We start from the raw sequence: 24,468 nt of genomic DNA on the forward strand, positions 1-24,468 counted from the left end.
CCTCCGGCCCATATCCAAGCCGGGGAGCGGGTTACCGGTGGGAACTCATCGCAACCAATATCAACAGAGGTGCAGGACAGAGGGACCGTCACCGTCACCTACTGGGGAAAGCAAGTGCAGCCGTACGTGGGAACCGACCAACCAGCCGTTTGTTTACCGAGAACTGTGTCATCGTCTCAGGCTGAGTGAGTACCACAGTGCCGCAAGGCACAGCGCTGCCCCCGCGTCCCTGCGCCCACCAGGCCCTGCATCACCCACCTCCTCACTGGGCCCCGGGATCACCAACCCCTACCCACGGAGGGGCAACATAACAACTGGCTGCTCCATACCATCCTGCCCGGGATCCCCATACAGAGCAGCGGTGGTGTTAATAAATCACCACAACCGTGGGTGGCGTCACGGACAAAAAACTCACCCCAACAATCCCAAAACCAATCCCCTTTTCACTCACGGGCGAGGAGCGCCGCTCGAGTCCGTGGGATCCGGCCCATCGCTCGAGCCACCGAGCAGCGGCAGCAGCAGCCGCGGTGCCAGCCGGACCCGAGCAGCAGTAGGGAGAGCGCGGCGTCCCCTCCTCCGCCCGCGACACTAACTTGTGCCTCTTTCTAGAGCTTGATCTCTACCTCTGTGCTGCTAAGTCTGAGCCACTACCTCCGTGCTGCCATGTCTCAGCCACTACCTCTGTGCTGCTACGTCTGAGCCACTACCTTCGTGCTGCCATGTTTGAGCCACTACCTCTGTGCTGTCATGTCTGAGCCACTACCTCCGTGCTGCCATGTCTGAGCCACTACCTCCGCGCTGCCATGTCTGAGCCACTACTTCCACGCTGCCATGTCTCAGCCACTACCTCTGTGCTGCTACGTCTGAGCCACTACCTCCGTGCTGCCATGTCTGAGCCACTACCTCTGTGCTGCCATGTCTGAGCCACTACCTCCGTGCTGCCATGTCTGAGCCACTACCTCCGCGCTGCCATGTCTGAGCCACTACTTCCACGCTGCCATGTCTGAGCCACTACTTCCACGCTGCCATGTCTGAGCCACTACTTCCACGCTGCCATGTCTGAGCCACTACTTCCACGCTGCCATGTCTGAGCCACTACCTCTGTGCCGCCATGTCTGAGCCACTAACCACTACCTCTGTGCTGCCATATCTGAGCCACTACCTCCGTGCTGCCATGTCTGAGCCACTACCTCCGTGCTGCCATGTCTGAGCCACTACCTCCGCGCTGCCATGTCTGAGCCACTACTTCCACGCTGCCATGTCTGAGCCACTACCTCTGTGCTGCCATGTCTGAGCCGCTACCCACTACCTCTGTGCTGCCATGTGTGAGCCACTACCTCTGTGCTGCCATGTGTGAGCCACTACCTCTGTGCTGCCATGTCTGAGCCACTACCTCCGTGCTGCCACATCTGAGCTACTACCTCCATGCTGCCACGTCTGAGTTTTACTTCCCTGCTGCCATGTCCGAGCCTCCACCTCCATGTTGCCACACTAGTACCAAACATCAGAGACTCACCAGTCCATCAGAGTTGACTCCACTGATCCTGGCAACCGTGCATTTAGGCCTCTTGGGGCTGCTCCTGACAATTCCTGTATAGGGGTTAGTTCCAGGTTAGCTCCTACCAGGGGAGTCCAGTGTACGGCCCAGTGGGTCCACTCCCGGACACTCGCCGCTCCTTGGCGACCGTAACAGAGGATGGTATCAGTTTGTTGTCCAAGTTTTTCCACCAACTCATAAACTTGAATGGGTGAGTAATGTATGTGATCTATGATTAGACTAAAAAATCAACATGTCTCAGTTTTCTTTCCTGAGCCATTTGGTCTGCAAAAAACCTCACGTGAACAGTTACGTGGACTATACTACACTATATCAATCTGTTCTATCCAAGAAAAACATATATGAAATTTGTACATAAACAACAAGCATATGGATGAGCCCTAAACAAAATGCTGAAATAGCCTCTAAGAAATTCAGCATTTCAATATAATAATAATAATAATAATAATAAAGTTTATTTATATAGCGCCAACATATTCCGCAGCACACCACAATCCGGTAGGGGGTTTTATAGACAAATACAAAACAAAATAGTACATAATTCAACAGCTACAGTAGGAATTAGGGCCCTGCTCGAAAGCTTACAATCTATGGGATTATGGTTAAAAATTTTAACCAGCGACTAAAGGACAGCAGTTCAGTTTACTCAGAATAATATCTGCTGCCTTGTCCTTGTTAACACTTTCTCCTGAGCTAACAAGAGAATCACTGAAATGGTATAAGTAGGACATTTTGTGGTAGGACTGAAATTGTAGTGGAAATGCGGGTTTGGTTAAGTTAATTTTTATGGCTATGACTTTGCAATTTTTTTAAATTTATCTGATAACTCCTCAAAACAATCCACAGTTAAAGGGTTTGTCCTCTTAGATAATTATCTGCTTTCAACATGATGTTAGTTCCACAGCCAAGACTGGACACTAGGAGCATACCTGTCATGGGTGTGTCATGTGTGACTGACAGTCATGTGGCTTCTGGCCATCGAAGGTCACAGCGCTTGGCTGTGCAGAATGCTCCTTGACTTTCCATTGTTTCTGCTGTCAATATTCATTGGTATACAGTTTGTATCTTTTTTGCTGTGTTCATCTCTCTCCCTTTTGGACCCAACAGGAGCTTGACTGTTGATTGTAAGTATTCCCTTGGTGTTAAATACTCCTCCCTTCCTTCCTTGGGCTGCTGCTGGTGATATTTTCAGTTCCTTGTGTACTGCCCCGTGCTCGGCGGCAACCGAGCCGCTCGGATCCGGACTCGCCAGATGGTAGCTCGAGCGTCTCCAAACCCGGGGGCCCTGTGGTCCACTTCGATCTGAAAAGGGGGCTGGCGCTTTTAGGGGACGTAGGTGTACGGCCGGAGCCGTGTTTGAGTTTGTGACGCCACCCACGGGTTGTGGTGAAGGTGGACACCACCGCAGCGGTTACTGGGCACCCGGGGAAAGATATTACGCAGCAAGATGTTAACCCCTCCATGGGCAGGGATGGTGGCCCCGGGACCCGTTGGGGTTTGTTGGGCAGTGCAGGGAGGTGCGCGGCCGGAGGGCACTGTTGTACTCACGTTTAGTAATGCACACGAGTCTCTGGTAAACCAAGTTGATGGTGGTCGGTGCCCGCAGCCGGCTGCGTCTGGTCCCCCACCAGGTTGGTGGTCTCTGCCTTTCTCCTGCACCGTGTTGTGTATTTGTGGGCTACCTGCGCTTCAGCGTCGGAAGTCCACTTCCCGGCTTTGTGGATGTCGGGAGAGCCCTTTTGCCCGCAGACGCTGGCCCGTGGAATCTCTCTGCCTGTGCGGTGGCTTTCTATCCCCCTCGTTGGGCTGTTGTCTTCAGTTGGGACTTTGGGTGGGAAAGGACCTATAGTCCAGACCGCAATCAGTTAATTAACTTAGTCCAGAGGCTTATGGACCTCGTTTCAGGGTCTGAGTACCCCCTCTTGTGCTCCGGTTTCCGAGTCGGTTCCCCGGGTCAGTACCGGCGGGCCACTACCCTGTCCCGGTCCACCACGGTTCCACCAAGCCATCTTCCCGGCTCCTGCAGGCTGAGGCCACCATATGCCTCCTAGCCAATGGTGCCCGGGCTCCAACCCTGGCACCTGTCATTCTGTTCAATGGCCGTCACACAGGCCTGTCCTCCTCCACTTCACTCTCTGACTGCACACAGACTACACTGTTTGTGAACTGACTGTGTTTTTCCCACCTCAGGCTCTCTGAACTCCTCGGTAGGCGTGGCCAACTGCCTGGCTCCGCCCCCTTGTGTGCCCATCAAGCACTGAGGGAGGTGACTAGGTTTTAATGGTTGGCTGATGACACCTTTTTAGGGGACAGGTGTTGTGCGGGGGTCTACCTGTGACTACCTGGCTAGCCCAGGGCGTCACACTTGCTGTATCATTGCTGAAAACTGTGCTAAAGTTCTACCTGAGTCATCTAATGATAAGTAGTTCATGTTTTTCCCCCTATGTTTCCCCCTTATGTCTTTTATAGTGTTTAATGGGGTTGACGAAGAGCTCATCGCATCCGCTCCCTATTTAGTGCCCAGCACTAGGGATACTTAGGGTCAGGTATCCAGCTCGGCGCATAGGTGCAGAACCTATCTAGGGTGGTGAGGGACCCCAGGGACCAGCAGTAGGTTTGGTCAGGCGTCATCATCTTCCTTCTCCCTAGATAAAGGGTTTCCCTTCCCTTTTGTCATGTGCTTGGTACTTCCCCATACCTAGCGTGACAACACCAGAACACACGAGTGCTGTACCAGGGGATTTTAAGTACAATGCAGTTTGCTATTTCTTTACAAACTTCAGCTGCGGCAGAACACTGCCTGAAAGGGGAGAATTCCTCTAATACAAATTGCCAACATAAAAACTGAAGCACTAAACTTTATGAAAACCAAAACTTGTGTCAGTCTCAAACCTTTTAGCAACAACTGTACAATGGTCCCATTTTATTAGGTTTTGCATAAAATTCCTTGCGAAAAGAAAATTACAATAAGAGGCACCAAGGGGCTGGAGTAAAGGCTGCTTTACACGCTGCGACATCGCTAGCGATCGCACCCGCCCCCGTCGTTTGTGCGTCACAGGCAAATCACTGCCCGTGGCGAACAATATCGTTAGGACGCGTTAAATGGACTTACCTTCCTAACGACGTCGCTGTGGCCGCCGAACAAACTCTTTTTTAAGGGGGAGGTTCGTGCGGCGTCACAGCGACATCACACAGCAGCCCACCAATAGAAGCGAGGGGCGGAGAGCAGCCGCATTGACGACACGCCCACCTCATTGCCGGAGGACGCAGGAACGTTGTTGTTCGTCGTTCCCGCGGTGTCACACGTAGCGTTGTGTGCTGCCTCAGGAACGACGAACAACCTGTGTCCTGCACCAGCAATGACATTTGGAAAATGAACGATGTATCAACGATTTGGTGAGTATTTCTGATCGTTAGCGGTCGCTTGTATGTGTGACACGCAACGATGTAGCTAACGATTCTGGATGTGCGTCACGAATTTCGTGACCCCGACAACATATCGTTAGATACGTCGTTGCGTGTAAAGTGGCCTTAAATTCCTGCCACAAAGAATTAGGATGAGTTTGCCTTGCTCCATCATATTCCAGCTTCACCCACTTTGAAGGAACTGGTCAGGAAGTCCACAAAAAGTTGCAAGATTTTAAAGCAACTTTGAATTGCACATATATTTGGAAACATTTCAAAAAGTTTTATTCCAGAACCTTTTTGAAAATTCCTTGCTGAATTGGAGCTGAATTGTTTTTTGTTTTGTGGGATTAGCAATTGTAGCTAGTGACTGGTTGCAGCGATAATATGCCAGAGGAGAAAAAATAGACTCAAGTGAGAGATCTGGACAATGTCATAAAAGTAGTGTCGGAGACTGGAAAGGTAAGTATTAGTGATAAGCGGACTCGCAGATAACCATGACCGGCAGGTTTTTTAAAATCCGGTTCCTTACCAGATGTCAGCAGTCCCCATATAAGTCTATGTGGACCAAAATCTGGCTATTAAAAATGGTGGTAGAAGGGATAGGAGATGGGCGCAAGTGCTTGATACTTACCGAGGCTCCGGCATTGCTGTGCACAGCTCCCACAGCCACCCATTCACTTCAGGGACCGTGAATTAGGATCATGCATATGCACTGGTTTCCCCACCCACTGGCTTCTAATGATTAGTTGCAGTCAGACACACCCCCATACTAAGTGAAAACATGTCACCTGACTGCTCCCAGTCACGGGCGCTATATGCGTCTATCGTGGTATAAAAATAAATAAATGGAAACATTATATTAAACATCTATATTATGATACCCAGCACACATAAAGCCTATGTCTACAGTATGTGTATGTATCAAAAAATAGGAGGAACCGCATGCAAATTTTTTTTTAATTATTTAAATAAATACCGTAATTAAAAACAACAACTTGTAGTCCCCCCACAATTTTTATTTCCAGCTATGATAAAACCCAACACCTGGGGGCTGGTGTTCTGAGGCTGGAGAGACCCATGGTTATTGGGACCCCCCAGGCTAAGTATAGCAGCCTGTAGTCACCCCGAAATTGTCGCATCCATTAGATGTGACAAGATCAGCGCTCTACCCAGTTCTTTCCGATTGCCCTGGTGCGGGGGCAATAAGAGGTTAAAAACAGCCCACAGCTGCCACTAAGCCCTAGATTAGTAATGAGGAGGGTCTATGAGACCCACCCCATTACTAATCTGTAAGTGAAAGTAAATAAACACAAACACCGAAAAAATCCATTTTTTAAAATAAAATATAAAAAAGCACCCTCTTTCACCACTTTATTAACCCCAAAAATAGCCAAACAGGTCCGACGTATTCCACACGAGGTCCCACGGCAATTTCAACTCTGCTACATATCTGAAGTCACAGAAAGCGATCATGGAACATGATCTTTATTTTTCCTTTATTTTTTTTATCTCCTCAGTTGCCAGATCCAGATCAACACCCGGGTCTGGCATTTGGATAAGTTGGAACCATGCGGATCTGGACTTTATACAAGTATAAATAGTAAGAATATTTTATTTTAATTTTTTGTTCTAGATTTTTTTAAAACAATTATTACTGGACAGCCCCTTTAAACCATTATATTGACAAAATTGCTAAAAGGCATCAGGAGCAAAACACTCTGATCATAAAGAGATAGAAACATAAGTCTTCATTGTTATGTATTATACGCACATAAGAAACTGTGAAACATTACCTCTAACTGCAAGTCTGCATCCGAGTCTTCATATATGCGACGGGCGATTCCTGAATTTTCCAGCGCTAACTTTTCCAGAAAAGCATAATCAACTCCAGAGCCAAAACCAAGACTGTACAAGGTGTATTTCCCTTGAATGGCTTTCTTTACATTTTCTTGGATTTTTGAAGGATTTGATTCACCTAAGAGTTCATAAAAGATTCAAAAATTTCACCTATATTTTAAAAGAAATTATGTTTTTCAATTAAAACAAAGTGTACACATAAATTGTCAAAACAGGCAGTCTTGCAGTAGATTACATCAATATTGTCGCCTGTATTAACATTTTTTTCAATTTCGATTTTGAAAAGGCTAAAAGCATTTAAAAACAGATGGCAGCAACACAAAAACGTTGGTGCAGAGTTTAAAGAAGGCTGGAAAAGTTAGTGGGGCTGATAAAAAAACAGCTGGATGGTCTGTATATAAAAAAAGAATGTTAGAAAGGCAGAGTCTCTCAGAAGCAAGGATGGTCAGAGGTTGACCAATCTGTGAACAATTGCATCAAAAAATTATGGAACAATTTCAGAAAAATGTCCCTCACCATAAAATTGCAAAGACTTTGACTAGCCCACCATCTATGGTACATAATGTCATCAAAAGATTCAGAAATTCTGGAGAAATCCATGTGTACAGGGGAGAAGGCCAACTGGTGAATATTAGATGCTTATGATTTACTCACCCTAAGGCAATGCTGCATTAAACACAAACATAATTTGGTTGTGCACACTAAGGAATACTTCCAGAAATCACTGTCTGGGGACACAGTTTGTGGTGCAATCTATAAATGCAAGTTAAAGTTCTATTGTGCAAAAAAGAAGTCATATATCACTACAATCCAGAAATGTTGTCTTCTTCTCTGGGACAAAGCTCAGTTAAAATGAACTGACACAAAATGGAAACCTGATCTGTAAACAGATGAATACAAATTTGAACATTTTTATCCAAACTTAAGAGTGGAGGCCGAGGGACCATCCAGCTTGTTATCGATGCACAGTTCCTGCATCTCTAGTTTTATAGGGTCACATTAGTGCCTATATTATGGGCAACTTACATACCTTGAAAGACGCTATCAATACTGAGCATTATACACAGGTTATAGAACATCTGCTCTAGTCAAAAAAACATCTATTTCAGTGAAGTCCTCCCATATTTTGGCAGACAATGTAAATCACAAACTACATCCATCACAAGAGCATGGTTTTACAGAAGTAGAGTTTGGGTGATGACCCACCTGTAGTCTAAACCTTTCACCAATGGAAAACATTTGGCGCATTATGTATTGAAATATCCAGCAAAGATGACACGGACTGTAGAGCAGCGAAAATCCTACTGGTCGGATGGGCGTCCGCGCCTCCTCTTTCTGCCATCTTTGTCCTCCTACTTCTGAAGGTAGTGTGGATGACGCATTCTATGTCATCTACACTAGCCGACATTGAGGTCCTGCGAAGGTGCACTTTGATCTACCCCGGGTAGGGCAGATCAAAGTATTGTAGTGAGCCTGCACGGGACCACAATGTCGGCTAGTGTAGATGACGTACAACGCGCCATCCACATTAGCTTCAGAAGCAGGAGGAGAAAGATGGCAGAAAGAGGAGGCGCGGACCTGGAGAACAGAGACACCGATCCAACTAGTCTGCTCCGCACTGACCGTTAGGTGAGTATTATAAACATCCGATGACAGGTTTTCTATAACACCTCCCAGTATCAGACTGTTTATCTGGGCTGTCACTCAACACACCGACAGTGATTGGACAACTGAGCTGTCACTCTTCTAACAGCTCAGCACGTCCTGATTCCATAGAACAGCAAACAGTCACTCCTTACATGCAGGACTTGTGACAGGTACTACACTATTAAGCAGCAAGTCTCTTATCAATTAATCTCTTTGAAAGTTGGCTCTGTCCTTTGAAGCATGACCCTGGTCCCCTCTGTATCATAATTCTACTCTTCAGGTTGCAGCCCACTTGAATGCCCATCTTCTTCTGTCTGATCACTTCTCATGGCTCTGCTCACTCGCCTATGGTCCCGTTCACTTGGTCACATTTCTGATTGCTCGTTTCCGTTCTCTTGGTTCTGGTTCTGGCTTCTCGTGTCTGATCTCTCAGTTTTGGCCTCTCATCTCCGGTCTCTCAGTTCTGATTTTGGTCTCTGATCTCTTGGTTCTGGCCTCTCATTTGTGGTCTCTTGGTTCTGGCCTCTCATCTCTGGTCTCTCATTTCTGGCCACACATCTATGGTATCTCGATTCTGGTTCTAGCCTCTTATCTCTGTTCTCTCGTTTCTGGTTCTGGCCATTCATCTTTTCCTTTCTTGGATCATTCCACCTCTCTCAGGCTGCACTTCACTGGTCTGGGCCATGCTGGTAATTGCAGCTATAAGCCAGCTCAGCTGCCTTTATATGTCTGCCCTGACACAAGCACAGGTGTCAACCCCTGTCCTGCACTTCCCTCCTGAGCCTTTTATTATTCAATAATGTGATACAGTTGTCTCCTTACCTGGTGTGCCTTGTTATCGCTTCTTCTCCTGAACATATACTTGTCTCTCCAGTTCCTGTTGATCCAGTTCTCACTTCCTTATACCAGCAGATGGCAATGTTCATTTGTAGACCTCGGCTTAACACTACCTCCATTTTCTTACAATACCACTAAGTGGAAGCTGAATAAACAATCAAGCACCTGGGTGTAATACAGCTAAGTGTGACTACCTTACCGGAAAGAACATGGTGGCAGTGTGCCGCCCCCCTGCCAGCAGCCGTGCTGCTCGGATCCAAATCTGCGGTATGGCTCGAGGAACTCTACCGGCCCCGGGGGTCAAGCGGACACTCCGAACAAAAGGGGTACGTAGTTGTACGGGGGGTGTTGAAAAACTGTCTGTGACGCCACCCACGGTGTGTGGTCAAATGTAGCACCACCACTGCTGTTGTGGGGCTCCCAGGGGCGATGGGCTGGCAGCTGGATGTTAACCCCTCCATGGGCAGGGATGGATGCCCCGGGGCCCAATGTCTCTGTGCAGGGGATGATAACGTCAGGGGCCGGCGCACCTGGCCAGGACGGGAATGTTACTCACTGTTGAATCAATCACACAAGTCTTTTGGTAAACCAAGGTGATGGTGGCCGGCTGCCGCAGACGGGTGTATCTGGTCCCACACCCAGGCTGGTGGTCAATGCCCCTTTCCTCTGCCCTTTGTGTTTTCTTGTGCAGACTTCCCGGTGTGCAATGCAGGAGTCCGCTTCTGGTCCTCTGGTTGGGAGCCGTGCCCGTCAAACGCTGACCCGTGGTATCTACCGGGCCCTGGCGGATGTCCTATCCCACTATGTGGGTGGTTGTCTACTTTTCGGGACTTAGGTTGGGACAGGACCTAGAATCCTGCCGTCAATCGGTTAATTAGCTAGGCCATCGGTTCCGGTCCTGGCTTCAGGGTCCGAGTACTCCTTTGTGTACACGGTTTCCGGGTCGGTTCTCCGGTGTCGGTACCGGCGGGCTACAACCCTGCCCTGGTCCACCTCGGATCTGCTGAGCCATCTTCCCGTCTCCTGCTGGCGGTGACCACCATCTGCCACCTAGCTAATATGTCAGGGCTCCGACCCTGACATCTGTCAGCTTCTCCTCCTAACTCCAACTAGACTCAGACCTTAACTTAATCTCACTGTTTTCCCGCCCCAGGCTCTCCAGACCCCTAGGTGGACGTTTCCTTTCCACCTGGTCCCGCCCACTGGTGTGTCTGTCCTTCCCTGAGGGGGTGACTAGGGTTTTGTCGGCTGATTTAACCCTGTGTGGGAGCGGTGTTATGCGGGGGCCTATTCTGTGTAACTACCTGGTTTTGCCAGGGCGTCACAGCAGCGTCATTGTGTAACGGAATACTCAGCCAGTACAGAACCTTCTGGGCTGGTCTTAGAAGGTTTTGGATGATAACATCAGAGGTGTTTGCCGAATTATAATAAAAACCCAATGTGCAGTAGCACAAATGAAACCAGCCAAAAGGAAAGCAGAAAAGGAGGAGAAAAGCCTGGCACTGGAGCGGGACAGGTGAGTAAATTATATATATGTAAGTAAACTATTATAAACTAAAAAATAATATTTTTTTTTTTTTTTTTTTTTTTTTTAGAAAACATACACAATAACCCCTTTTTTACCTACCTTCATTGGCTTGACCATCTGTGAGGAGGACAATTAAGGAAACACTTCTATCTGGAACAGTTTTACTCTCATGTGCTTTATTTAATAAATTAACAGCCTGCAGCACAGGATCATTGATGTTCGTCACTAGGATAAAATGTGTAAATTATTATTCGCAGTGAAGCAAAAAACTTGCAAATATAAGAAAATACCATACATGTCAAATAAATTTACTTAAAGGGGACCTGCAACCAAATAAAATGTGGCCAGTTGTTCCATTCATCCTAATCCACTGCAATTCTTGTTTGTTTTTGTTCTGGTTCTTTTTGCTTGTTTGTTTGTTTATTTTTTATTGTTTTTTTGGTTTGTTTTTTTTTAAAAAATCCATCATACGATTTAAAAAATGTGGAGTACTAATTTTTATGGTCTTCTTCACTAAGAAAGCACAGGATTCTCTGAGAGTGTGTTTTTAAAGGGAACCTGTCACCAGATTTTGACCTTCTAAACCAAAACTAGCACCTTAAGTAGCGCCTGTGCTGGATTCTATAAAGGTGCACGTTACCCCCTGACACCCCTGTAGACCTTACAAATACCTTTATAAACTCTCCCGCCCTGTATGTAAATTGTTCAGTCCAATGGGCGGCTAATTTGTGCCTCCTGTCCCTCCTTTCGCCGTCCTCCTGTGCCTCGGACACCTCCTACTCCTTGGACACCATCAATGTAGGCAGGCAAAATGCTAAATAAAAAATGACTATACCATATGACGACCATATGACGGATTTTCCATAAAAAAAAAAAACACCAACAAATAAAAGCTGCAAACTCATGGGCATAAGAGGAATAAAATAAGACCAAAAATCGGCCACTTTTGACTTGGTTACAAGTCCTCTTTAAAGAAATATTCCAGTAACTTTACTTTATCAAGTATCCCCAAGATAAGTGATTTCGTCTGGATTATGGGGTTCTGACCTCTGAGGCCCCACAGTTTACCAGATCATAATATTTTTTCACTATATTTGAATGAAGAGGCAATACACCTGTTTAACCCCTTCTCCATTCATTCTCCTTATGACTGATGTACCCAACAATCTCTGACAGTCGAATAGAGCAGGGTTCCCCAACTCCAGTCCTCAAGGCCCACCAACAGTGCATGTTTTCAGGATTTCCTTAGCATTGCACTGCTGTTGGAACCAGCACCTGGGCAGGTAATTACATTAACACCTGTGCAATACTAAGGAAATCCCAAAAACCTGCACTGTTGGTGGGCCTTGAGGACTGGAGTTGGGGACCTCTGCAATAGAGAATAAACAGAACAGCAGTCAAGCATGCTGCTACATTCATATGGAGTGCAAAAAAGCCCCATTCTGAAGATTATTAGGGAGATCAACAGTCAGGCCCATACTGATTTATGCTGGGTTCATGTCATGCAGTGTTCAGCGTTGCACTCGCTGGGTGTCATGGCGGTGTCAGACTCTGTTCACACTGCAGATTCCAACAGGCAGCCTGGGATTCCTTAGTTACACAGCCTGTCATGGGCATCACTGTATCTGGCTGTTTTGCTCTCCAGTTTAGCAGGAGTTAATTCCTGTTGGGAGCTCAGGCTACTGATTACCATATTCAGCTGCCTGCAGCCTTGATAAGGTTCTGGATTCTGAGGCTGAGTGCCGGATATAGCTTCTGCTTCCTCAGTTCCAGTGGGTTTCCTGTTCTATGGTCATCTACAAGTTGCGGTTCTGTGCGGTGTTTGAGTTCTCCAGTTGTGCCTCTACTAGCCCTTTTATGTTACTCCCCAGTTTACATACTGTCCCTCCTTTGTGTTTGAGTGTAGTGTGCACAAGTTTTTGTTTACCCTTGTTTGTGCCTATTTGTGGGGTTTTGGATTCTGGGTTCCTGGCCTGCTCCCAGGGTGGGGCAGAGTTGCATCAGGGCTCGGACAGGAAACAGGGTCACACTGGGGGCTCGAACCTGGTTACCATCGAGCCTATCTTCAAGATAAGGGACAGTGTAGTGCCCCTGAGGCTTCAGTCTCCACAGGGTACTGCACCTGACTTAAGGTGCAGTTCTCAACCCGGGTCCAGAGGAGGTCGGTGCTGGTTTCTCTTACACAACTCATACACACAACCAGGTTGCTCCTTCCTTTACCGTGGACTGGACTAGGTTTGGGTCAAAAGGGGTCGTCAGCGTGGTTGGGTCTTTAGGACACCACCACACCTGGGATCCCCAATCCACTAGTGGCGGGAACCTGGGACGGGAGGAGCAACCACATGGGGAAGTCAGGAGCCAACACTTAGAGAGTTCTCCAGCAGGAGAAGAAGCGAGCAGTCTGATTTCACAAGTGGCTCTGGTGGGACACAGGAGTTCATACGGTTGCCGAGGGGAGAGCTTGATTGCTCCCTCGAGATCGGCGCTGATAGGGTGCAGAATCCTAGGGTAGATTATACTTCAGGTGTTCCACCAAAATCTGTAGGCTTGGGGGATTGAATGTCCCTCCGGCCCCCACAGTTCCTGGAATACAGTGCCACATAGGATCCTGCATACGGGCAGGGAGTACAGACACTTTTCAAGAACCAGGGATCCCCAAGAGTTTCAAGCCACGGGGATCACTACCAAGTGCAGGAGGAATGTCCCACCGTTTACTTCACCGGCATTGACCTTTAAAGGATCCGGGTTCGACGGGGCTCATCACAGCAGGTGACTGGTACTTCCCGGGCGGGCGGCATAAACTGTGAGTAAAAGACCTGGAACCCTCAGAGACTGTGTCCGCCTGTCATTCCAGACGCCGCCACCCTGCGACTTTGTGCCTGCCAACACTACTCCCCTCATCATTCTCCCCAGGGCCCGCGCCACTTGTCGAGAGCAGAAACACCTCGGCTGCTACTACCATCCTCCCCAGAGGACCGCGACAGCAGCGGCGGCTAATTCCCTGGCCGCATACCGCAGGTGGCATCATGACAATAACTCCACTATCACCCTTATTCCACCCATCCTCCGTGTACACCTCGGGGTCATGAAGCCGGTCAGGGCCACCGGTGACATCCCCTGATCCTCACCGACCCGGTGACGAGTATTTTTCTCCTGAACCCCTGGGGTGCTACAACAGCGCAGAGGCCCCAGCCTTAGGGTCAGCCCTTGTTCCATCTGAACATAACCCGTGACAGTTCACATCTCCTGTAGTCATCCATTATCACGGATCTGTTACAGATCTGTTTGCACAAAAGTTTTGCAAACACAACTTTTTTGTCCGTTGTTAAATAACGGATGTCGGCTGGATATATTTAACATGTGGAGCCTATGGACAACGGATCCGTGAATTAATTGCTATTTATCATCTATTTGTGACGGATCCATTAAGAAAACAACAGAGGGGCAAGGAGGTTAATCCCAAGGCACTGGAGGCAGACCAAAGTGCCCTCGCGGGCTGAACTGGTGGCCGAGATTAACCAGATCAACAGGATGGAGGAGCTGGTCGGCCAGGTGTCGGACTTCGGGGAGCGAGTCTTCAGGCTGTGGGCGCCGTGGATTATGTATAGAGAGACACCAGACCTGGTACTATGGCTTCAAGCTTCAGTTGGGGATGTGGCGGCCCTGACCTGGTCAGGCACCACTAGGTACTGCACTCATGTCGGGTCAGTACTGACAGGTAATCCTGAAGGCTGGAATAGGGTGTGTACACACAGATACATAGTGACCAGGTCTCCCACACCTTTGAGGGGACCCCTGGGCAGACCCAGGAGGGGGGCATGCCTCCACATCCAATCAAGGGGTGGAGAGGAGAGGCTGGGAGTTAGAGTTGCAGTGGCAGACAGAAGAGGAAGGAGGAGAGTCGAGTCTGAGAGCAGTGAAGCAGTAGTTGCTGAAAAAAGCAGTAGTGCAGACACATGCTGGTCACACCCTGCACGTGGAGTAGCCGCTGGCGGGGGAGAACGGTTGCCACACAATCAGCCTGAAAGACACCTGCAGAGAGGACAGGCAGTTGAGTACGGGAACTCCTGGTAATCAGGCATGCACGGGGAACAGGTCCCTAGAGCCAGACATCCATTTAGTGGTCTGCTAAATCCTGCAGGTGCAGGGGCTAGAGGTCCCTCACCAACCATTACAGAGTCCGAGCATCAGCAGCAATGAGGGGGCCCATAAGGAGGATCGAGCCTGGAGCCATCTTCCTTGGTCCACGCTGCCAGCAAACGGGCCAGAAAGGGGAGAAAAGGCAGTTCTCTGGATGAATCCCACGGTACTTTAAGTCAGGGGTTGTCTGAAACAAGAAGTGCTAGGAAGGCGAGCTAACGGCTACCCTTAGACCAGCCTGAAGGATACCTGGTTCTCTCCTGGTTTATCTCAGCATCGCCCGGGTTACCTCACAAAACCACCTGAACATGAATAAACAAGTTGAAAGACTTTCTGGACTGCGACTGAGTTATTCTGCGACCTGTTGTTCCACACACCCGAGCCCCTGGGGCCAGCCTCACTCACGGGAGGCCACACCATCTAACTGCAGACTCCATCAGCCCCAGACGCTCGTTAAACTGCAGTAGCGGTCACCCATATCCCTGACCGCAAACCGTGAGTGGCGTCACGACTCCCATGTAAATAAACCTGACATACCTGTGGCCAGAGGTACCAACAAGTGGAGACCCCGCGGCGTCCCTGCCGGTGGATGGATGTCCCTGGGAGCGGTGGGCGACACAGGGGCGTGAGACCTCTGTGATTGTCCATTCCACAAAATAAAAGTGCCGGGGGCTGCACACAACCCAGACGAGACTTCTTCTTGGTCCTTTTCTTTTCCTTCTTCCCCTACATTTCGTCTTTTCTCATCTTTCTTTCCTCTTTGTACATTTTATGTTATGTTTACATTGTTAGACAGGATTGCCATCTCAGGGACTTTGTACATCTACGTTGCCTCCCCTTTCTAAACGAGGCTGCATAAATTTTTGTATGGAGGTCGGATTGTTGGTCACCCAGTGGGCATTCATCTCCAAAGCAAAGCTATTACATGGGTGATGATGGTCTGACCTGAAGTGTGTAATCAAAGGAATTATTATGCAAGTAGAAAAGTGTTGTATTACTTATTACCTCCAAGATTTGAGTTATTCTACTCTATATCATATGTTGCCTATCCTATAACTTGTAAACATGTTCTTTATTCGAATAAAATCTGATTTACACAAAAAAAACCAACAATGTGCAATATTATGTTTATGAGATAGTTTCTACGGTAAAATGATAAAAACTGGGGGAAAAAAAAGCAAAAAACCAAATATTTCCAGAAACAGTATGACATCTACCCTCGTGAATTACATTTTTAGTAACTTTAGAAAATACTTACTTCCCATGGGAGTAATTGTTTGGACAAATTTTTTAGCTTCTTTTAGATTTTCTGGTGTTGCTTTGACTAAATAATACTTCCAGGGATTAATATCATGGTCAAACAGTATGAAGTTAAAGTGATCGTGCTCCGAAGTGTCATTCAGAATCTTGAGAAGGGCACCCTTTGTCTGTGTACAGATACATTTGTTACATAGAGGTACAACGTATGACTTTAAGATTAAAAACAACCTTGCATCGATAAATACTGGTCATTACATAATTTCTTCAGCGCTCTATTGGGAGACCCAGACGATTGGGGTATAGCTACTGCCCTCCGGAGGCCACACAAAGCACTACACTAAAAAGTGCAAGGCCCCTCCCCTTCTGGCTATACCCCCCCGTGACATCACGGGTTCTCCAGTTTTAGCTTTGTGTGCGAAGGAGGTCAGACATCCATGCATAGCTCCACAGATTTTAGTCAGCAGTAGCTGCTGACTATGTCGGATGGAAGAAAAGAGGGCCCATATAGGGCCCCCAGCATGCTCCCTTCTCACCCGTGGATGGTGTTGTAAGGTTGAGGTACTTATTGCTAGTACAGAGGCCGGAGCCCACATGCTGTTTTCCTTCCCCATCCCCATGAGGGGCTCTGGGTGAAGTGGGATCTTACCGGTCTCCAGGCACAGAGACCGAGCTCCATCCACAGACCCAAAAGAACCTGCTGGATATGGAGCTGAGTATCGTCAGGGACAGGGCCCTGCTACATCAAGGTACTCTGTGTCCCCGGGCAAGCGCGCACACACACACCAGCATTGCTGGGAGTGTTAGTGCGCCGGGGACAACAGCGCGGAGCGCTGGTGCTATTATTCACTGCAGCTTTGCTGAGTGAATTTATGTATTGAAAACGGCCGCGCCGGCCGCTGCTGATTGTTTTTTACATTGTGGCGCGGCTGGGACTTGTGGTGCGCCGGGGGACTTCGGCGTCGGCCGTGCACATAGGACGGCCGCGCTTATTACTCGAGTCCCCGGCTTTGCGGCCTAGCTTTCGTTTCGTTCCCGCCCCAGCCCTGCCAGTCAGAGGAGGGGCGGGACGCTGTACAGAAGCTCAGCGCAGGGAGCTGGAGTCTGCTTTGCATTCTCCAGCCCCCTCTCACTGAACACAGTGAGACGTTGGGTTCCCGCTCTTGGCTGGGGCTCGCCCACGGCCCGCCCCTCTGCACAGGACGGGGAAGAGAAGCCGGCAGCCATTATGCATACCTCCCAACCGTCCCGGATACAGCGGGACAGTCCCTCTTCTGAGCCTTTGATCCCGGGTCCCGCCCGTGAGGCTGTTTGTCACGGCTCCACCCACCCACTGTAGCCCCGCCTCGCTGTTTCTCCCTTCTACTATTCATTACAGAGCCGAGCGCGCACCTACTCCTGTGACTGCTGCTGAGGTATGAATCACCCCCTGCAGCAGAGCGACCCCCCTGCAGCAGAGCGACCCCCCCCTGCAGCAGAGCCCCCCCCCTGCACCAGAGCCGACCCCCCCAGTCCCGGAGCCTGCGTTTGTCTGCAGCTGTTCTCTCTGATTCCCCGTGTGCGGCTTCTCACTGCTGCAGACACGCGGGGAGTCAGGAAGCTGAGGAGACCGTGCAATCAGCACTTATCTCCTGCAGATAGCAGTGACAATAACCTATGCAGAGTGGCATCTGCAGGCTTCTATTACCGATCAGTGGTCTCCTGCCTGTGGAGCTGCTGGGTCCTAGCTTCCCAACAACTTCAGCTCTGCTTTATCCTGGCTCCCCTACCAGTTAAAGGGAACATGTCAGCAGAAATTTCACAATAAAAATAAAAGATTCCCCTCTGCAGCTCCTGGGCTGCTTCTAGAAAGGTTCCTGTTGCTATTGTGCCCCCTTTGAGACCTACAAAAATACTTTATGAAGTCTTACCTTTTTGTATGCAAATGTGTTTTTATGGTCACGGGGGCGGGCTGTCTGGCGTCCGTTATTCCCCCTCCTGCCGCTTTACGCAGTCCCCCATTGCTCATTTACATACACAAGGACGCCTTCCTCATGTAACTGTCCTCCCGAAGTTTTGCGCATGTGAACGCTTTTTCAGGTGATTGCGCAGGCACAAGATTATGGGCGGCGCTGTGATTGTCATCAACAGCGTTAACCAAGTACCCGCCCATAATCTCGTGCCCGCACTTTTCCCTCTGACTCCACCGTTATGCGCAAGTGCTGGCCATATGAACCATGTTACCTATTACCGCTTGCACGAGATTATGGGCGGGTACTTGGATGACTTTGCTGATGACAATCACAGCGCCGCCCATAATCTCGCGCCCACGGTAATAGGTAACATGGTTCATATGGACAGTGCTTGCGCATAACGGTGGAGGCAGAGTGAGAAGCGCGGGCACGAGATTATGGGCAGGTACTTGGATGACGCTGCTGATGACAATCACAGCGCCGCCCATAATCTCGCGCCCATGGTAATAGGTAACGTGGTTCATATGGCCAGTGCTTGCGCATAACGGTGGAGGCAGAGTGAGAAGCGCGGGCACGAGATTATGGGAAGGTACTTGGATGACGCTGCTGATGACAATCACAGCGCCGCCCATAATCTCGCGCCCACGGTAATAGGTAACGTGGTTCATATGGCCAGTGCTTGCGCATAACGGTGGAGGCAGAGTGAGAAGCGCGGGCACGAGATTATGGGAAGGTACTTGGATGACGCTGCTGATGACAATCACAGCGCCGCCCATAATCTCGCGCCCACGGTAATAGGTAACATGGTTCATATGGACAGTGCTTGCGCATAACGGTGGAGGCAGAGTGAGAAGCGCGGGCACGAGATTATGGGCAGGTACTTGGATGACGCTGCTGATGACAATCACAGCGCCGCCCATAATCTCGCGCCCACGGTAATAGGTAACGTGGTTCATATGGCCAGTGCTTGCGCATAACGGTGGAGGCAGAGTGAGAAGCGCGGGCACGAGATTATGGGCGGGTACTTGGATGACGCTGCTGATGACAATCACAGCGCCGCCCATAATCTCGCGCCTGCGCAATCACCTCAAAAGCGTTCACACTTTGCACAGTGCTCAGTCCCGCGAGAGTGGCACTGGGCATGCACAAAACTTCAGGAGGACAGTTACATGAGGAAGGCGTCCTCATGTATGGAAATGAGCAATGGGGGACGGCGTACAACGGCAGGAGGGGGAATAACGGACGCCAGGCAGCCCGCCCCCGTGACCATAAAAACAGATTTGCATACAAAAAGGTAAGACTTCATAAAGTATTATTTTAGGTCTCAAAGGGGGCACAATAGCAACAGGAACCTTTCCAGAATTCATCCCAGGAGCTGCAGAGGGGAATCTTTTATTTTTTTTGCTAAATTTCTGGTGACAGGTTCCCTTTAAAGGGAACCTATCAGGTGCAATCTGCACTCAGAGCCAGGAGCAGTTCTGGGTGTATATTGCTAATCCCTGCCTAACCGTCCCTGTATACACTAGCATAGATAAAGGCATCTATAGAAAAAGTATTTTTAAAGAGCTTATATCTTATGCTAATTAGCGCGGGGACTAGTCCCAAGGGCGTTACTTCACTTGGCTAGTCGGCTCACATAGCGTGTTAGTACTCACACAGGGGCGTAATAACATGCTAACATGCTATGCGAGCCGACTAGCCAAGTGAAGTAACGCCCTTGTGACTAGTCCCCGCGCTCATTAGCATAAGATATAAGATCTTTAAAAATATTTGTTCTTGATCTCTTTATCTATGCTAGTGTATACAGGGACGGTTAGGCAGGGATTAGCAATATGCACCCAGAACTGCTCCTGGCTCTGAGTGCATATTGCACCTGACAGGTTCACTTTAAAGGGAACCTGTCACCAGATTTGGGGCCTATAAGCTGCGGCCACCACCAGCGGGATCTTATGTACACATTCTAACATGCTGCATACCTCCCAACCGTCCCGGATACAGCGGGACTTTCACGCTTTACGTTGTTTGTCCCGTTGCCACGGGCGGGACGGCCGGCTCCCGGGCTCCGCCCACCCACTCTCTCTCCGCCTCCCTGCTTTTCCCTCCTACCATCCTAGTAGACGTGGCATAGAGAGGAGCGCTGCCTGTGCTGCTGCTGGTACAGTAAACTAATCTCCCCAGCGCTGATTTCCCTCCCTCCCCCCTCACCCCCTGCCGCCTGTCTGTGCGGGCGCCCCCCTGCCGCCTGTCTGTGCGGGCGCCCCCCTGCCGCCTGTCTGTGCGGGCGCCCCCCTGCCGCCTGTCTGTGCGGGCGCCCCCCTGCCGCCTGTCTGTGCGGGCGCCCCCCTGCCGCCTGTCTGTGCGGGCGCCCCCCCCGCCGCCTGTCTGTGCGGGCGCCCCCCCCGCCGCCTGTCTGTGCGGGCGCCCCCCTGCCGCCTGTCTGTGCGGGCGCCCCCCTGCCGCCTGTCTGTGCGGGCGCCCCCCTGCCGCCTGTCTGTGCGGGCGCCCCCCTGCCGCCTGTCTGTGCGGGCGGCCCGCCGCCTCATTGTGCGGGCGGCCGGCCGCCTCTCTCTGCGGGCGGCTGGCCGCCTCTCTGTGCGGGCGGCCCGCCGCCTGTCTGTGAAGGCGGCCGGCCGCCTGTCTGTGAAGGCGACCGGCCGCCTCACTGTGGCTGCCTGCGTGTCCGTGCTGGAGGCCCGCCGGCTGCCTGCGTGTCCGTGCTGGAGGCCCGCTGGCTGCCTGCGTGTCCGTGCTGGAGGCCCGCCGGCTGCCTGCGTGTTTGTGATGAATGGGTGTGGATGGGGAGTGGATATGGGCGTGACTGTGAAATGGGTGTGGTTAGGGGGCGTGGCCTAAAAATTTGCCGCGGCGCGCTACGCGCGCCGCAAACTTTGTCCCTCTTTTCCTTCTTTAAAAGTTGGGAGGTATGCATTATGGTTTCCACTCTGGGAGAACGGAACCAGTCACAGGTTTTTGGGCGACCTCGCACCCGCTCTTGTGCGGGCGGTAAGCAGTACTGACACCACTAATGCTGAAGTGGGCTTTTGGACTGTGTGCTGATATGCTATGCACTGTACTGTACTGTCGCTATTCTGGGCAACAGCAGCAAATAAGCAATGCTGCTGAGGCACAAGCTTTCAATGCTTCTTCGTTTGCATGTGCTGCAGTGTTTACTGTCAGATTGGGCAACAGCAGCAGTAGAGCAATTTGTGCTAAGGCACAAGCTTTCAATGCTGCTTCGCTTGCATGTGCTGCACGGTTTATTGTTATGATATACATTCACTGTATGTCGCTATTCTTGGCTAATGCGCCCAGATAAACAGACAAAAGCAGCAGTAGAGCAATGGTGCTACGGCACAAGTTTTCAATGCTGCTTGACTTGCATGGGCTGCAGTGTTTACTGTCATGCTTGTATGCTATACATTCACTGTATGTCGCTATCCTTGGCTAATGTTCCTGGATAAATAGACAACAGCAGCAGAAAGGCTAGGGTGCTAACGCGCAAGCTTGACCACTGAGGAAGGATTCTCCGGTCGTGATGGTTAGTATCCCCAACTTAACCTAATAAATAATACACCGACTGCATGCGACTTGGTTAAACAAATTGGCCACAGCAGCCTTTATTACCTATTATTAACATTCTAACACAAGGGGGCGCCGTCCAACGGGCGACCCCAAACCAATAATAGGTAACACATAAATAATAACTGTACATGTAACCCCATGTAGGCCCGGTCCAGAAACCACTTCCTCCACCAATATCCCTGGCCGCAACACTCCGACCCAGAGATGAGGTATTAATCACCCCGTGGATTAATACCCCCCAAACTTTGCAGAACCCCGTGCCTGCAATTTACCGGAACCCGGAGACACCATACCAAGACAGTGCCTCTCAGTCCAGCCACCAATCCCTTACAACCGCCTCTGGACCAGACCTACCCCCGCTGCTGCGACAGAACATACGACTCTTTCTAACCTGTATTCCTTTTTTTTTTTTTCTTTTTTTTTAAAAACTGCATCATTCCATTTTCTCATTTTGTTTTCTTTGTTTTTTTTTTTTTTTTTTTTTATTAAAAACAAACCAAAACATAGCCAAACGAACTCGCAAAACACAAGGGCGGGTGGGCGGGAATCCTTTGCTGTCCGGAGTCACAAGGAAGGTAAGACCCCTCCCCTATAGTTTATATACTAGCCCCCTCCCCACCCTACAGTGACCCTATTCCACCAATCCCCTAAAAGGGCCCATAATGCCCTTTAATTCACTTTATTAACCCCTCACTCCCTCCCTTCCCTCTGGTCATGTCGCCCCTCCCCCCTATGGGGTCCATGGCTTTCTTTCAATGCTGCTTGGATTGCATGGGCTGCAGTGTTTACTGTCAGGCTTGTATGCTATACATTCACTGTATGTCGCTATCCTTGTCTCATGCTCCTAGATAAATAGACAACAGCAGCAGAAGAGCAAATGTGCCAAGCCACAAGTTTTCAATGCTGCGTGTACTACATGTACTGAAGTGTTTATTTGTACTTCATGCTTGTATGACTATTCACTGTACGGTCGCTATCCTCGGCTAGGCTCTTAGATAGCTAGACAACAACAGCAGAAAAAGACAAGTTGCCAATGCACGGGCTTTCTATGCTGCTTGTACTGCATGTCATACGGTTCCAGGACCCCCAGTGCGTGCAATTGCTCAACCGGGGTCTCTGCTATATGTGGCCAAAAGAACCACCTGTGATCTCTGTCCAGAGACAGGGACGAAGTTACAGTTTTTCCGCTGATATATTGTCTGTGACTATGACTGACATCTTACAGACTTTGCACCCCAAGCAGACCGTGGGCAATATGGTTGCAATGACCCTGGCCGCCCTGATTTGGAGCATCTCAAGGCGCCAGAGTGATTCCAGGCATCCCAGAGAGCAGGCATCCGACACGGTCGACAGTCCCAGATGGCCTAAGCGGGCTCGCTGGGATTAGCCCTCGACTCCATCACTGGTCAAGGTCCCAGCTGGAGTACTCTCTGTACGTTGAGGCAGACGTAGCTGTTCAGGACTCTGATCCTGAGACCGCTCTCAATCCGGATACACCGGATGGTGACGCTATAGTGAATAATCTTATTGCGTCCATCAACGAAAGGTTGGGTATTTCTCCCTCAACTCCTCCAGTGGAGGGGTCAGCTTCACAGCAAGAGAAATCTCTATTTCAGTATCTCAAGCGTATATTGAGTACTTGTTTAGCACTCTGACTCCAGAGAAGCAGTCCAGAAACGACACGCTTATCACGATAAGCGTTTCTCCGACCGTATTAATGAGACACGTGTCGCTCCCCCCTGACGTGGTCAAGCGCTAGACCCAGTATCCAAATGTGGATCCCCCAATCTCCATGCTTGCAGCTAGATCTATAGTTGTAGTGGTGGATAGGACTTCACTTCAAAATGCCATTGACAGGCAGATTGGCCTCTGGTTGCAATCTGTCTATGAAGCTATCGGCAGGTCGGTTGCTCCGGCAGTCGCAGCCGTGAAGGCACTCCAAGCTATTTCAGCTAGTATTGCGCAGGGGGTCGCTGTCACAGGTACTCTCGGTCCCAGCAGCGTCTTTAACTCGCAATGTCGGCATGGCGAATCATGCTGTTATTGCTGTCCGAGACTCTACGAGCCGGACGTCAGTGGCACCCGCCAACTCCGTGTTTTTACGCAGAGGCTAGTAGTTGAGAGATTGGAACAGAGGCTGCTTCCAACGAAGTGCTTAACCAGGTTGCCTTTATCTAGTGATAGTCTGTTGGTAAGGGTTGAATGAAATCATTCAACTATCCAAGACGACTCAAAAAGCCCAGAAGGGCATAGATTCCTAGCGGGCTCAATCACGCCCGGGGAAGGCAGCCGGAGGACCCGCTACCAAAGTGTTTTTCCTCATAATTTTCAGCCCTCTCACTCCGCAACCGCGGGGGGGCAGACTCCCCCGCTTTAGCGGCATTTACCTACCGCAGGTCAAGGGCCTGTGAGTGAGAGTCAGTTTGTTTTCAAACTACCGCACCGACCGAGCCGAGGCTCTTCTGCAGGCGGAAAGAGCGGTAATCCCTGTTCCTCTTCAGGAACCAGATACGCATTTTGCTCCGACCTGGTCGTGGTGCCAAAATAGGATGGCTCCTTCCGTCCCGTTCTGGCATTTATACTGCTTAACAAGCACGTGAAAACCAGGCGGTTCCGGATGGCATCACTCCGCTCCGTCATTGCCTCTCTGTCTCAAGGAGTTTTCCTAACATCAATAGACATCAGGATGCTTATCTACACGT

At 49.8% G+C, this 24,468-nt stretch overlaps 1 pseudogene; it reads right to left on the reverse strand.

Annotated features, from left to right (window-relative positions):
- LOC142249821 (inter-alpha-trypsin inhibitor heavy chain H3-like) overlaps positions 1 to 24,468 on the reverse strand; it is a 191,578-nt pseudogene that overhangs the window by 120,956 nt on the left and 46,154 nt on the right.

This window comes from Anomaloglossus baeobatrachus, chromosome 8 (genome assembly GCF_048569485.1).
Source record: "Anomaloglossus baeobatrachus isolate aAnoBae1 chromosome 8, aAnoBae1.hap1, whole genome shotgun sequence".
NCBI lineage: Eukaryota > Metazoa > Chordata > Amphibia > Anura > Aromobatidae > Anomaloglossus > Anomaloglossus baeobatrachus.